This window comes from Aquarana catesbeiana, linkage group LG01, assembly GCF_042186555.1.
Source record: "Aquarana catesbeiana isolate 2022-GZ linkage group LG01, ASM4218655v1, whole genome shotgun sequence".
Taxonomy (NCBI): Eukaryota; Metazoa; Chordata; class Amphibia; order Anura; family Ranidae; genus Aquarana; species Aquarana catesbeiana.
Window position 1 is genome coordinate 987,144,545 of NC_133324.1, and position 12,735 is coordinate 987,157,279.

Below are 12,735 nucleotides of genomic sequence, written 5' to 3' on the forward strand. Positions count from 1 at the left end.
GTAGGACTTTACATTAACAGTGTCTTTATTTTTGTTAACAGTTTATTTTTTTTCACTCAGTTTAAGGGTCTGGTATGGATTTTTTTTAGGGGGGACCTCATGATTTTTTTCTTATTTTGAGTGTGGAACCCCTTAAAATCCATTCTCAAATTAAAGGGTCTAGTGTGAATTTTATAAGGGATGAAGGTGAACAGAAATGCATGTAGCCAGATTTTTACCAGGGCTAGTAAAGTACAGACACAATACAATAGGAACCAGGCTGGAAAAATATTACCGCTCCCTCTACACAGGATGATGAGGATACGGATGTTGGAGCATTTACTGATACAGAACGTCCCCACTATTCTATAAAGGATGTGATGTATGGGCTCAGATAAAAGTGCCACATCCCTAACATAATGTCTCAAGCAAAAAAAAAGGAAAAAATGGTGGGATTTTTGAGGTACAAGTCACACATCAATGTGTTATAAAAAGACAAATATTTGATTATATAGTTCCATCAGTTACATGTCACATTAAATTCAAACGAGTGCAAAAAAAAACCAATTGTCAAATGCATCCATGAAATACCAGACATCATAGCACCTTGGTGGACAATACCACCTATAACTTTCTCAGGATTTGCCAAGTGACGGTTTAGGGTAGGAACTGTACAGTTCTACGCGTTTCATGGATAATATTCCACTTCTTCAGGAGCAGACAGGGGGAGGATAACTGCTCTATAAACACAAAATATAGGGTAAATAAAAAATCAATAATCACATTTTCATTTGGGGAGAGTGTTGTCTTGCAGAGGGAATTTATGTTTGGTGGGGTGATTGTGAAGATGTTTGGGTGCAATTCATGAAAGGGTTTTGGCCCACTCATTAAAGGTTTTGTCCAAATTCACAAAAGGGTTTTGGATGATCATGAAAGGGTTGGGGCCCACTCATGTATATGTTTTGGCCAACTCACGAAATGGCTGGGGCCCCTCCAGGAAAGATTTTCCCTGAGCCCACCAATGTCTTAAAGCTATCCTGATACATCAGCTCATTATTAACATCTGCAGTGTTACTGTATAAAGGAAATGTATGATGCTTTATATGGATTTTTTTAAGCACTACCCCCTGCAGGAACTTCTGGTGAATCTCCCACCCTCCACAGCCAGGCACACAGAATTTTCCACCACACGCTGGAGTCAACAATTGTGCCTCTGGTCAGGATGCTTTTGTGTTTCCTGAAGAAGGTCCCTTCGACACCCGAGCCAAGGCCCAAGGTCACCTCCCCAGACTAGGGGCTCCCTTAAGGGCCACCAACAGCCTAACACTCCATCTCCAGCTTCCACTCAAATGCCACTGCACCCAGCTGGGCTGACCCTGAGTATTTTAGTGGGCCTGCCCCATGCCAAGCCATCTGTTGGAGATTGGTCAGGCCCTCACTATACTCCAGGCAGCTCCTCCTGACTTCCACTCCCTTTCTTCTACAACCTTCTACCAGTTTCTAGAAGTAGGGGAAGGTCTCTGAGATGCTGCCCATGAGTCATACCAGACTCCCTGACTCACTCAACCCTGACCCAGAAAACACACAGGCTTGGCTGCCAGTTTACCTACAATAACAAAAACTATTCCACTTCTAGCACACTAGAGGGTGCTACACTTTCTTTAAAGATTTTTATTTAAATATTTTCTTTCCTGATGTTCAGAACTAAAAAATATGATTTAAAAATATAGATTTCTTCTTTTTTTAGCCTAATAAATGTACAAAGTGTATACCATCTGGCAGGGGCAGCTCTTGGCCCCTGTCCACCTCTACCAGTCAGGACAATAGAAGTCTACAGCCATTTGCAGCAACCAATCCTATTCAGAGAAGAGCAGGAACTGGAAGCAGAGCGCTCACTCACTGGAGGTGTTGGGTCATGTGATCAGTACGCTCTGGGGGCGGGTTTAGTGGAGATGTATATGGGACCTCCTGATCTCCTTTCTATAGATAACTCTGGGATAAATCCCAGCTCAGACCTGGATGGAAGGTGGAGCGGTGGAGGCTACCATCCCCCCACATTACTCCCTTGGCAATGATCTCCTCTCCAGAGACACGGCATGGACACAATGAGAAGGTATTGGGGATCTGAGAATCCTATTGGACGGTATGATGAGGAACACCAATAGAATTACAGAGGCCATGTCACTTACAGAGGGAGTCCCACCTAATTTACATTGAGATATTTCCACCTAAACCTGGAATGTGTAGAAATAGAACAGAGAATCTACAATATGATACTCACCATCACCACTTCCTAATGATCCTTCATCTACAGATGTGTTGTATACGGAATGACCTGCAAAGAGAAAATCATTTGGAATTTAGTTCATTCTCAGGATTCAAACACAACATTTCTCCTTTGCTTTTGTTGGATATAATTTATCTTAAACCACTTGCCCCTCACTCACGGTACATTTACTGCGGGTGGGTGGCAGCTACAGGCGAGGTGACATACCCGTACATCGCCGCCTGTTCCTGGGTCTGGCACAAGTTTGTCAGCAAGTTTCAGCGAATGAATTTGTCTGTATACCTGCTGATCGACTGTGTCCAATCACAGCGCAGAGTTCTGTGTTTACAAACACACAGACCTCTGTACACAGACAGAAATCTGACTGCTTCTTCTCCCTGAAATCCACTCTGAGTCCAGGGAAAAAGAACAGCCAGATCTGAGCAGCACATATTACCCACAATACATGTGTATGGCACACAGTAATCCCCTTGATGTTAACCCCTTCCAAGCCAGTGTCATTAGTACAATGTACAGTATTATCACTGATCACAATATTTGTTTCCCTCCCAGTCAGTGTCTGTTAGTGCCTGATTGTCCGCCACACTATCACAGTAACACTATAAGATCCCCACCATTACTAGTATAGCGTCTATAGCTGCATAAATCCCAGTATATATTACATATAATTCCCAGTATATATCCCATATAAATCCCAGAATATATCCCACATAAGTCCCAGTATATATCCCATATAAAGCCCAGTATATATCCCATATATATCCCGGGATATATCCCATATAAATCCCAGTATATATCTCATATAATTCCCAGTATATATCCCATATATATTAAAGGATATATCTCATATAAATTTCAGTACATATCTCGTATAAATCCCAGTATATATCAAATATATATCTCGGGATATATCCCATACAAATCCTAGTATATATCCCATATAAATCCTAGTAAATATCCCATATAAATCCCAGTATATATCCCATATATATCCCGGGATATATCCCATATAAATCCCAGTATATATCCCATATAAATCCCATATAATTCACAGTATATATCCCATATATATTAAAGGATATATCTCATACAAATCCCAGAATATATCCCATATAATTCCCAGTATATATCTCATATAAATCCCAGTATATATCCCATATATATCCCGATATATAACTCATACAAATCCTAATATATATCTCATATAAATCCCAGTATATCCCATATAATTCACAGTGTATACCTCATATACATCCCAGGATATATCCCATATAAAGCCTAGTATACTGTATATCCCGTATAAATTCCAGTATATATCCCAGATGAAGTCTAGTAAATAATTTATATGAATCCCAATATATATCCCATATAATTCCCAGTATATATCCCATATATATCCCGGGATATATCCCATATAAACCCCAGTATATATCCCATATAAATCCCAGTATATATCCCATATAAATCCCAGTATATATCCCATATAAATCCCAGTATATATCCCATATCAATCCCAATATATATCCTATATAAATCCCAATATATATCCCATATAAATCACAGTTTATATCCCATATAAATCCCGGTATATATGCCATATAAATCCTAGTATATATCTCATATAAATCCCAGTATAAATCCCAGTATATATCCCATATATATCCCGGGATATATCCCATATAAATCCCAGTATATATCTCATATAATTCCCAGTATATATCCTATATATATCCCGGGATATATCTCATATAAATTTCAGTACATATCTTGTATAAATCCCAGTATATATCCTATATATATCCTGGGATATATCCCATATAAATCCTAGTATATATCCCATATAAATCCCAGTATATATCCCATATATATCCCGGGATATAGCCCATATAAATTCCAGTATATATCCCATATAAATCCCATATAATTCACAGTATATATCCCATATATATCCCAGGATATATCCTGTATAGGGATGAGCTTCGTGTTCGAGTCGAACCCATGTTCGACTCGAACATCGGCTGTTCGATCGTTCGCCGAATTGCGAACGTTATGGGCCGTTCGCGCTAAATTCGTGTGGCGCGTCACGGCCCATAATTCACTGCGGCATCGCAGTGCATTGCTGGCTGATGATTGGCCAAGCATGCACTATGACCCGCATGCTTGGCCAATCACAGCGCTGTCAGTAGAGAGAGCTGTAATTGGCCAAAGCCAGGGTGGCTTTGGCCAATTACGGCTCAGGGCATTTAGTACACACCCCACACTATATAAGGCCGCCTGCACGGCGGCCCTGTGTAGTGTGTGTTCCGGTGTGCTGAGAGATAGAGAGAGAGAGAGACAGTGTCATTTGATTTGAGTTAGATAGATTAGGCAGAACAGTCAGTCAGTTAGCTGCACTTACAGTGTATTGTGTATATATATGCATCCCAGGTGTTGCATATATATATATACACTGTATTCAGTTTAGCTAGATCCGTTCCTGTTATCTTCTATCTAGACTATTTACATTTAATGCAGTGCGTCCTGCTCACAGTGTTCAGCTAGATCCGTTCCTGTTATCTTCTAGACTATTTACATTTAGTGCAGTGCGTCCTGCTCACAGTGTTCAGCTAGATCCGTTCCTGCTATTTACATTTAGTGCAGTGCGTCCTGCTCACAGTGTTCAGCTAGATCCGTTCCTGTTAAATTCCTACTGACCGGCAGGCTTGTCTGGTTACAGTATATAAAGCTACCTGAAGAAAATTACAGGTGTTCTATTTGATCCTATTAGTACCACGGTCAGGCAGCTAGACTATTTACATTTAGTACAGTGTGTCCTGCTCACAGTGTTCAGCTAGATCCGTTCCTGTTATCTTCCTACTGACAGGCAGGCTTGTCTGGTTACAGTATATAAAGCTACCTGAAGAAAATTACAGGTGTTCTATTTGATCCTATTAGTACCACGGTCAGGCAGCTAGACTATTTACATTTAGTACAGTGCGTCCTGCTCACAGTGTACAGCTAGATCCGTTCCTGTTATCTTCCTACTGACAGGCAGGCTTGTCTGGTTACAGTATATAAAGCTACCTGAAGAAAATTACAGGTGTTCTATTTGATCCTATTAGTACCACGGTCAGGCAGCTAGACTATTTACATTTAGTACAGTGCGTCCTGCTCACAGTGTTCAGCTAGATCCGTTCCTGTTATCTTCCTACTGACAGGCAGGCTTGTCTGGTTACAGTATATAAAGCTACTTGAAGAAAATTACAGGTGTTCTATCCCAGCTTAGTGCAGCTACAGGCCATTAGTATGTCTGGAAGGCCAAGAAGGAGAGGCAGACAGTCACAAGCCAATAAGAGAGGGCAAGCAGGCTCTGTGTCTAGTGCTGGTCGTGGAGACGGTGCATCCTCATCAGCACGTGGCCATGGGACACGCTTGGCCTTTTTTTCGGCAGCTGGCCATGTTGAGCCGCAACATGCGGAAGACTTGGTCGAGTGGATGACCAAGCCGTCCTCATCCTCCTCATCCTCTCTCACCCATGCCCAGGGTGCTTTGTCTGGCAAAGCAGCGGCCTCTTCCCTCAGCTCAATGTCATCAGTGACTCCTTCCCTAGCTCCACCATGTCCTCATGAGGATTCCCTCGAACTGTTTGACCACAGTGTTGGGTACATGCTCCAGGAGGATGCCCAGCGTTTGGAAGGCTCTGATGACGATACTGAGCTCGATGAAGGCAGTAACATGAGCGCGGACAGAGGGGGTGCCCAAGAAGGACAGCAATCTGGCAGTCATGCTCCCCCTGCTGCAGCATACTGCCAGGTTTGCTCCAGTGATGAGGAGGGAGGGGATGATGAGGTCACTGACTCAACGTGGGTGCCTGATAGGAGAGAGGAGGAGGAGGAGGAGGAGGAGGAGGAGGAGGAGGAGGCGGCAGCACATCACCAACGAGGCAGGATGCCCTCCAGGGGCCAGCCTAAGGGCAGCACATTGACTGCATCACACCCCAAAGCTCCACATGTGCAGGGCGCTGCAGTCTCTGCGCGTTATTCAAAAAGTTCTTTGGTGTGGGCCTTTTTTGAGACGAGTGCATCAGATCGCACCGCTGCTATTTGCAACATATGTCTCAAGCGTATCTCGCGTGGCCAAAATATCTCCCGCTTGGGTACCACATGCTTGACCAGACATATGTTGACCTGCCATGCAGTTCGTTGGCAAGCGTATCTAAAAGACCCACACCAAAGAACAAAGAGGATCTCTCCTTGCTCCTCATCAGCTGAGATTTCCAACCCCACTAGACCTTCAGTCCTCTCTGAGACCTGCAGTGAGAGGAATGAAGGTGTAGAATTAGGTGTGTCACAGCCAAGTACTTGTGGGCAATCTGCTTTTGGTACACCGACGTCAGATTGTACCAGGCAAATTTCCCTGCCCCAGCTGCTGCACCGCCGAAAGAAGTTTGCTCCCAGCCATCCACATGCCCAGCGGTTGAATGCTAGCTTGGCAAAATTGCTAGCACTTCAACTGCTGCCTTTTCAGTTGGTAGACTCTGCCCCCTTCCGTGAGTTTGTGGAATGTGCGGTTCCTCAGTGGCAGGTACCCAAACGCCACTTTTTCTCACGGAAGGCGATTCCGGCTCTCTACCGGCATGTGGAAGGCAATGTCCATGCCTCGCTGGACAGGGCGGTCAGCGGTAAGGTGCATATTACCGCTGACTCATGGTCCAGCAGGCATGGACAGGGACGTTACCTAAGTTTCACGGCGCATTGGGTGACTCTGCTGGCAGCTGGGAAGGATGCAGGACAAGGTGCAGTAGTGTTGGAGGTTGTTCCGCCACCACGCCTCCAAAATGCTGATTGTGACACACCTCTCTCCTCCACCCCCTCCTCTTCTTCTTCCTCCATGGCCTCTTCCTCGGAACCAGCGGTGCTCCGTAGGCGTTCAAGGGGCTACGCAAGTACGCAGGCCAAAAGATGCCATGCGGTGCTTGAGCTGGTGTGCTTGGGGGACAGGAGCCACACTGGGGCAGAGGTTCTGTCAGCTCTGCAGGGGCAGGTTCAGAGGTGGTTGACGCCACGCCAACTTAAGGCAGGAATGGTGGTTTGCGACAATGGCACCAACCTCCTCTCTGCCCTCCGACAGGGACAAATGACCCATGTGCCCTGTTTGGCTCACGTCCTTAACTTGGTGGTGCAGCGGTTCTTGGGCAGGTACCCGGGCTTACAGGATGTCCTGAGGCAGGCCAGGAAAGTCTGTGTGCATTTCCGCCGGTCATATAATGCCAGTGCTCGGCTGACGGACCTCCAAAAGGAGTTTAACCTGCCCAAGAACCGCCTAATCTGTGACATGCCCACCAGGTGGAACTCAACGTTGGCCATGCTGCAGCGGCTGCACACGCAGCAGAGGGCCATCAATGAGTACCTGTGCGACTATGGCACCAGGACAGGGTCAGGGGAGCTTGGTTTTTTTTCCCCACGCCAGTGGGCCATGATCAGGGATGCATGCACTGTCCTGTCACCATTCGAGGAGGCCACGAGGATGGTGAGCAGTGACAGTGCATGCATCAGTGACACTGTCCCCCTTGTCCACCTGTTGGAGCACACGCTGCGTGGAATAATGGACAGGGCACTTGAGGCAGAACAGAGGCAGGAAGAGGAGGACTTCCTTAGCTCTCAAGGCCCCCTTTATCCAGACAGTGTTCCTGCGTGCCCGCCGATCACACAGGAAGAGGACGAGGAGGAAGAGGAGGAGGAGGAAGATTGTGTCAGTATGGAGGTGGAGCCTGGCACTCAGCATCAGCAGCAGTCTTTAAGGGATCAGTCCCAAGAAACACATGGACTTGTACGTGGCTGGGAGGAGGTGGCTGCGGACCATGTCGTTCTTAGTGACCCAGAGGACTCCGGACCGAATGCCTCAGCAAACCTACGCTGCATGGCCTCCCTGATCCTGCAAAGCCTGCGTAAGGATCCTCGTATTCGTGGTATCAAGGAGAAGGACCAATACTGGCTGGCAACCCTCCTTGATCCACGTTACAAGGGTAAGGTTGCGGACCTTATCTTGCCATCGCAGAGGGAGCAGAGGATGAAACATCTTCGGGAGGCCTTGCAGAAAGGTCTGTGCAACGCGTTCCCAGAGACTGGGAGGTTACAAACTCCTGTTTCTGGACAACGTGTTGCTGAGGCTTCGGTCAGTCAAAGAAGGAGCGGTGGAGAAGGTGGCCGTCTGACCGATGCGTTCAGACAATTTTTTGGTCCGCAGCCCCAAGGTATGATCGGTTCCAGCAACCATCGCCAGCGTCTGTTTTACATGGTGCAGGAATACCTAGGGGCAAGATCAGACTTGGACACCTTTCCCACCGAAAATCCTCTGGGTTACTGGGTCTTGAGGATGGATCACTGGCCAGAGCTTGCACAGTATGCAATTGAGCTACTGGCCTGTCCTGCATCCAGCGTTCTTTCGGAACGCACATTCAGTGCTGCTGGAGGCGTGGTAACCGATCACAGGGTGCGTCTGTCCACCGACTCGGTCGATCGGCTGACCTTCATAAAAATGAATGAGTCTTGGATCACCACCAGCTACCAAGCACCTGATGCTGATGTAACCGAATAATTTTTTTTGAAATCTCAGATCCCTTCAAAGACTGCCTATGCTGATGCTGAGTGACTATCCCTGAGTAATTATCCTCTTCCTCCTCAATCATCACGCTGATAGCTTGTAAGAACATTTTTGGTTCTGGGCGCCACCACCAGTGCCTAAGGCCCAATTTTTCAGCCCCTGTCTAACAGGGGCGTGTAATTACAATTTTTGATGCAATACTTTGCAGCAGGGCTCGTTCCTGCGTTCCAACTAGAGTGTCTGTGAGGGGTTGCAGTGTTGTGGCACCAGCACCAGTGCCTAAGGCCCAATTTTTCTGCCCCTGTCTAACAGGGGCGTGTAATTACAATTTTTGAAGCAATAATTTGCAGCAGGGCTCGTTCCTGCGTTCCAACTAGAGTGTCTGTGAGGGGTTGCAGTGTTGTGGCACCAGCACCAGTGCCTAAGGCCTAATTTTTCAGCTGCTGTTCAACAGGGGCATGTAATTACAATTCTTGATCTAATATTTCACAGCAGGGCCCTGTGAGGGCTTACAGTGTTGTGGCCACAGCAACACCTAAGGCCCAAATTTCTGCTGAGTATATAGGGCAGGACCCTACTTTCAAACATCTAACTTACAAACGACTCCTACTTGCAAACGGAAGGAGACAACAGGAAGTGAGATGAAATCTACCCCTAGGAAGGGAAATTCTCTCCTGTAAGAGTTAATATGGGAAAACAAGTTCTCCTTTCCACTGATGCTTTCCAATCCTTGTTCCACAAAAAAACCCAAATTTTCAAAAAACATTTTTCATTGGGACAAAAAAGTGAGGTGAAATCTTCTGAAGAGGAGGAAAGACAGCAAAACAAATGTCACAGGGGTGATAACCCTTCCCTATGTTTTCCAAAAAGCTTAGAAAAGATTTTTTGGCTGGAGCTAAACACGTTAAAAATGTTCAAAATTACAAACAGATTCTACTTAACAACAAACCTACAGTCCCTGTCTTGTTTGCACCGCCTGTATACTGCTGTTCAGAGTATATAGGGCCTGGTGGCCCCACACCTTTCCTTATTTTAATTTGGGTGCGGGGTTCCCCTTAATATCCATACAAGACCCAAAGGGACTGGTAATGGACTGGGGGGTACCCATGCCGTTTGTCTCACTGATTTTCATCCATATTGCCATGACCCGACATGACATTAAACCCGCAAGCAGTTTTAAATGAGATTTTTTCCTTTAAAAATGACATTTGGTGCAGGGACTGTTCTAAACATGGGAAACACGCGTCACTTTACAGGCATACAATAGACACCCCCCAGGTACGATATTTAAAGGAATATTTCACTTTTTTTTTTTTACTTTAAGCATCATTAAAATCACTGCTCCCGAAAAAACGGCCGTTTTTAAAAGTTTTTTTTGCATTGATACATGTCCCCTGGGGTAGGACCCGGGTCCCCAAACCCTTTTTAGGACAATACCATGCAAATTAGCCTTTAAAATGAGCACTTTTGATTTCGAACGTTCGAGTCCCATAGACGTCAATGGGGTTCTAACGTTCGTGCGAACTTTCGGTCCGTTCGCGGGTTCTGGTGCGAACCGAACCGGGGGGTGTTCGGCTCATCCCTAATCCTGTATAAATACCAGTATATATCCCATATAATTCCCAGTATATATCCATATATATTCAGGTATATATCTCATATAAATCCTAATATGTATTTCATATAAATCCCAGTATATCCCATATAATTCCCAGGGTATATCTCATATATATCCCGGGATATATCCCATATAAATCCAAGTATACTGTATATCCCGTATAAATCCCAGTATATATCCCATAGGATTCCCAGTATATATCCCATATATATCCAGGGATATATCCCATATAAATCCCAGTATATATCCCATATAAATCCCAGTATATATCCCATATAAATCCCAGTATATATCCCATATAATTCTCAGTATATATCCCATATAAATCACAGTATATATCACATATAAATCCCAGTGTATATCCCTTAAAAATCCCAGTATACATCCTAATTATAATTTCCAGAATATATATCTCATATAAATCCCAGTATATATCCCATAAAAATCCCAGTATATATCTCATATAAATCCCAGTATATATCCCCTATAATTCCCAGTATATATCAGATATAAAGCCCAGTATATATCCCATATAAATCCCAGTATATATCTCATATAAATCCCAGTATATATCCCATATAAATCCCAGTATATATCTCATATAAATCCCAGTATATATCCCCTATAATTCCCAGTATATATCAGATATAAAGCCCAGTATATATCCCATATAAATCCCAGTATATATCTCATATAAATCCCAGTATATATCCCATATAATTCCCAGTATATATCCAATATAATTCCCAGTATATATCTCATATAAATCCTAGTATATAGCTTATATAAATCCTAGTATATATCCCATATAAATCCCAGTATATATCTCATATAAATCCCAGTATATATCCCATATAAATCCCAGTATATATCTCATATAAATCCCAGTGTATATCCCATAGTTTGTACACATTATAACTTTCACACAAACCAATTTTTATACACTTAAGGGAATTTTTTTTTTTACCAAAGACATGGAGTAGAATGCATTTTAGACTGAATTCATAAAGAAATTTGATTTTATAGGATAAGTTTTATAACAGAAAGTGGAAAATATTGTTTTTTTTACGTTTAGATAATAAAAAATAAAACCCCCCAGTGGTGATCAAATACCACCAAAAGAAAACTCTATTTGTGTGAAATAAATGAATAAATGATATAAATTTAGTTTGGGAGCAGCGCTGCATGACCGCGCAATTGCCAGTTACAGGATAAGTTCATCTTTCCTACCATGTTACATGTTAGTGCTGCCCTCCCCTCCCCTCCCCCCCGGATCCTCGCTGTGACAGCAGACCGGGGATCTTCTCTACACAGATACCTTTCCACACTCCACCCAAGAAACAAGAAAATGTTTGGCTGGAGTTCCACTTTAAGTGACATTTTTGTTACAGAATGATGGAAACATAAAAAGACATTTAATAATGAAGCTCCTTACCTAGGGGGACCCTGGGCACTGAAAATAAGAGAAGAGAAGACACAGGGTTAGGTTTGATCTTCCATTGATATAAAAGTTACTTTATACAGAGTAATGAGGATGTACCATGTGATCTGAGCCCCAGCAACCAGATCTCAACTCACTGTGGTCACATGATAGAAGACATGATTTTTGTTGTATAATCTGAGGACATCTATATCAGTGGTGGTCAAAGTTCTTGAACTAGGGGAGCCCTGACATCACCAAAGGGCCACACATAATACAGTCAGGTCCATAAATGTTGGGACATTGACACAATTCTAATCTTTTTGGCTCTATACACCACCACAATGGCTTTGAAATGAAATGAACAAGATGTGCTTTAACTGCAGACTTTCAGCTTTAGTTTGAGGGTATTTACATCCATATCAGGTGAACGGTGTAGGAATTACAACAGTTTGTATATGTGCCTCCCACTTTTTAAGGGACCAAAAGTAATGGGACAGATTAACAATCATCCATCAAACTTTCACTTTTTAATACTTGGTTGTAAATCCTTTGCAGTCAATTACAGCCTGAAGTCTGGAACACATAGACATCACCAGACGCTGGGTTTCATCCCTGGTGATGCTCTGCCAGGCCTCTACTGCAACTGTCTTCAGTTCCTGCTTGTTCTTGGGGCATTTTCCCTTCAGTTTTGTCTTCAGCAAGTGAAATGCATGCTCAATCGGATTCAGGTCAGGTGATTGACTTGGCCATTGCATAACATTCCACTTCGTTCCCTTAAAAAACTCTTTGGTTGCTTTCGCAGTATGCTTCAGGTCATTGTCCATCTGCACTGTGAAGGGCCGTCCA

General features: G+C 43.9%; 1 long non-coding RNA gene across 1 annotated transcript in view; it reads right to left on the reverse strand.

Moving 5' to 3' along the window:
* Positions 1–2,258: 2,258 nt before the first annotated feature.
* Positions 2,259–12,735, reverse strand: part of LOC141127221 (uncharacterized) — a 37,892-nt gene continuing 27,415 nt past the window's right edge. Inside the window, exons 4-5 of the long non-coding RNA XR_012241498.1 lie at positions 11,902–11,919; positions 2,259–2,314 (exon numbers count right to left, since the gene is read on the reverse strand). This is a non-coding gene — a long non-coding RNA (uncharacterized lncRNA). The remainder of the gene's footprint in view (positions 2,315–11,901; positions 11,920–12,735) is intronic.